The 4,136-nt window shown below is 32.8% G+C and overlaps 1 pseudogene; it reads left to right on the forward strand.

Annotated features, from left to right (window-relative positions):
- Positions 1-1,135: 1,135 nt before the first annotated feature.
- LOC111991768 (histone H3.2-like) lies at positions 1,136-1,717 on the forward strand (annotated as a pseudogene).
- Positions 1,718-4,136: the final 2,419 nt, after the last annotated feature.

Consider the following 4,136-nt stretch of genomic DNA (forward strand, 5'->3'; position numbering starts at 1 on the left):
TTTGGCATTTTTGTATTGACATTTTGATTTTTCTCTTGTTAAAGCACCATTAGCCTCTATTCACTAAATTTGGAATTTTGGGCTTGACACTCCACAAATAATAATTTCTAAAGAACCCAAGCGGAGATTTGGGTCGTTCTCGCATTTTTTGGCCCATGTCGCAATACATCTCCAACAATTTTATATTGGATTGTGTAAGTTTATAAATAAATTTCAAAGATATCAAATTGATATTTGTAATTTCTTGATAATAAAATTAATATATTTCAAAGAAAATTTAAATATAATTTGTCTAACAATACAAGATTGGTAAATCTAATTTTTTACTAGTTCACAAACAAAAATAATTCTAAGTAACTCAAATAATATTGTTTCAACTATGACATATTTATTAATTATTAGCATATATTTTTTAATGATTAAAAAATTTTACTCGTTGTGTTTACACATAAAAGAAAATAAGGTCATCAATAACATTAAAATGAAGGCATAAATGCACTTTTAGTCTCTGCATTTTGCACTTTTTTCATTTTGGTCCCTACATTTTACTTTTACCACTTTTANCTAACGTGGCGCTAATATGACACTGATGTGATGATTAAAATATTATTAAAAAATATTATTTGTCATTTTTATATGTCACATTAGCATTTTTTTTTTAAATAAAAAGTCATGTCAGACAATTTAAACCAAAAAAGAAAATAAATTAAAAAACAAAACTTATTTTTTTTTTTTTTTTTTACTTTCATTATTTTTTCGTAAGAACTGAAGTTGTTCTTCATGTTCTTCCTAAATCCATGAAATAAACCAATCTCCAGCAAACCCCAAATCCAAATCCACCAACCAAATCTACTCCATCAAATCCAGAAAAATAAGAAATAAATCCAAGAAACCAAACCAAACTATAAATAAATCGAAGAAATAAACCCATAAACCTAGTAACCAATTCAATCTCTAGCAAACCCATAAACCCATAATTTTTCTTCAGAAACAAACACACAAAAAAACCCATAAAAACAAACAACTCCACATTCTAAATCTAACCCAACTAGTTCATGCTTCAGAAGCCACATCCTGCTTACTCTGTACACAACAATCGCCCAAAATTCTTAGAAAATCAATGTCCACGATCGACCTCCTCTCCCTCCCAAAATTTCAATCTCTTCGTATAAATCCCCTCCCTCCAATCCCATTTCTCTCACACATTCTCAAAATTTCAAATCGAAATCCAATTCATAGTTTCAATCTCCAAAACCCTAACCCTAATTCTCCAACTCCAATGGCTCGTACCAAGCAAACCGCTCTCAAATCCACTGGTGGCAAGGTACCAAGTAAGCAGTTGGCCACCAAGGTTGCTCGGAAGTCCGCTCCGGCCACCAGAGGAGTGAAGAAGCCCCATAAGTTCAAGCCAGGGACCGTTGCTCTCGATGAGATCCGAAAGTACTAGAAGAGTACCGAGCTCCTAATCCAAAAGCTCCCATTCTAGCGCTTGGTTCGTGAAATAACTCAGGATCTTAAGACCGATCTTCAATTCCAGAGCTCTATCGTGGTTGCGCTACAAAAGGCCACTGAGGCTTACCTTGTAGGACTCTTTGAGGACAACAATCTCTATGCTATTCATGCTAAGAGAGTCACCATCATGCCCATGGATATTCAGCTCGCTAGGAGGATCAAGGGAGGGGTTTTTTGTGTGTTTGTTTATGGAGAAAAATTCTAGATTTATGGGTTTGCTGGAGATTGAATTGGTTACTAAGTTTATGAGTTTATTTCTTCGATTTATTTATGGTTTGGTTTGGTTTCTTGGATTTATTTCTTATTTTTCTGGAATTGATGGAGTAGATTTGGTTGCTAGATTTGGATTTTGGGTCTGCTGGAGATTGGTTTATTTCATGGATTTAGGAAGAACATGAAGATCAACTTTAGTTCTCACAAAAAAATAATGAAAGTAAAAAAAAAAAAAATTGTTTTTTAATTTATTTTCTTTTTTGGTTTAAATTGTCTGACATTGCTTTTTATAAAAAAAAAAAATTAAACTGTTGACGTGGCATATAAAAATGCCAAATAATATTTTTTTTAATAATATTTTAATCGCCACATCAGTGCCACATTAGTGTCACGTCAACTAATAGGGTGTTCCATCTTCCACCTTAGCTTTTCCCGTTAGTTGGCTAACGGTAAGGAATTAAATGTCATGCATTAATTGGTTTAGGGGAAAAAAGTAGTAAAAATAAAATATATGGACCAAAATGGAGAGTGTAAAATGTAGGGACCAAAAGTGCATTTACACCTAAAATGAACTAAACTTGAGCAATATATAGTCAAAAAGGATTTTAGTACTAACAACAGCTAAAATTTAGGGAGCCATTACTTGCCTCTCTAGATGGCCAAGACTTGCGCAACACTAGATTCCAAGAACCATTGTACCTAGGGCGTGTAACCAATCTGCCAAAACCGACCCGATCCAACCTAACCCGCTAGGTTAGGTTGGTTTTTAGGGGTTGATGGGTTGAGTTGGGTTGTGAATTTTTTTTATAATGGGTCGGGTTGGGTTTGGGTCATAAGATTCACAAATCCACCAAACCTGACCCAACCCACCTATATTTTAAATATACTTAAATATTAAAATATATATTTAAAAATATATTATACAATTTTTTTATTTACATTTTTGCCCCATCTTCCTAAATAAAACTCAAACCCTAAAGCTCTCCTCATTTCAATATCCTTCTTATCTCATTTTACTCTTTCTTTGCCGCCACTCCCACTCCTATTCTAAGCTCTAAATAAAATCAAAACCCTAAGTTCTCCTCACATAGTTTGTGTTGATTTGATATTACGCTTATGATTATTTGATTATAAATTTTCTCTTATTTGTGGTGGTGTTATTCTATTGCTCAATTTAATAATAATAATAATAATAATAATAAGTAAAAAAAAAATTTGTTCAACCCATGGGTTCAACCCAATCCATGTGGGCTGGGTTGGATTTTTTTAACCCACCATAATGGGTTGGGATGAAGAAACTCCTCAACTCGACTCATGCACACCCCTAATTGTACCTAATTTTGCAATGCAAACGTTATCAATAGGCATCCCACATTTGCAATAAACCATCACCTCCCACAGTTTATAAAAAGGAGGGTCAATCTTCATTAGAAACAAGAGAAGGAAAATAAGGTAATGGTTTTGATGGTGAATGGAGAGCTAAAGGGTGATATCAGGCCAACCCCTACTTGTGGTCCAAAACTAAAGCCAATCCCTATTCACTAGCCAAAGGGTTGATCTTGTTTTGTATGTGTTTTATTGTTTTGGGAGGAGAGAGACATAAACGAATAACAAAAATACATATTTACTCTTGTTTTTAACAAAGGTGGGTTACAAAAGACAAACGAAGCTTATCTTAGGTGGATAAAGTAACATTTTTGAAATCACTGATAGACAAAGTGATTTTGAGCCAAACCACAAGGAGATTTACTGTAATTACCCCTTTTGATAATGTGGGGATTAAATTGAATTTTAATTTTATTCTTGTATGAGAAGCTTCTTGCTTAACACTATTTAAGGGAAGAAAAAAAAAAAAAGAGGAAAAGTGAGAGTTACTTCCCTTCTTGACCCATCGTCTTGTTTTATTCCTCTTAATTGGAAGGAAAAAGAAAAAATGGTGAATTTTTAAGGTGGGATCCACATAATGGCCATTTGCCACCAAATATATAAAAGAAAAAATAGTCATATTAACAGGTGTACTTAGAACAATTATTAATAAATCATACTCTAAAAGTTTTTAACACCACTTTTATAAGAAATATAAAAAAAACTGTTAAAAAAATTAATTACTTTATCATTTTTTTACAAAATATTTTTACAAATAGTTCCTAAATCAATGTCTTAAGACATTCCTTAACATTTCTCAAGAAAAAAATATGCTTATTTCCCTACTCTTCTCTTACCTTTCTTCTCCTGTATTTTCTCTCTTATTTTTCTCCCTTCTCTAACCAATCATAACCCAAACTTTTGCCATTACTAAGATGGGCTGGGCCCAATTAACCCACATATAGTCAAAACCCAAACTCCCATCGAACCAAAATGTCATCAAAACTCAAAACTCAAGACCCGCAAAAAAAAAAAAAAAAAAAAAA

This window comes from Quercus suber, unplaced genomic scaffold, assembly GCF_002906115.3.
Source record: "Quercus suber isolate HL8 unplaced genomic scaffold, Cork oak 2.0 scaffold_1608, whole genome shotgun sequence".
NCBI lineage: Eukaryota > Viridiplantae > Streptophyta > Magnoliopsida > Fagales > Fagaceae > Quercus > Quercus suber.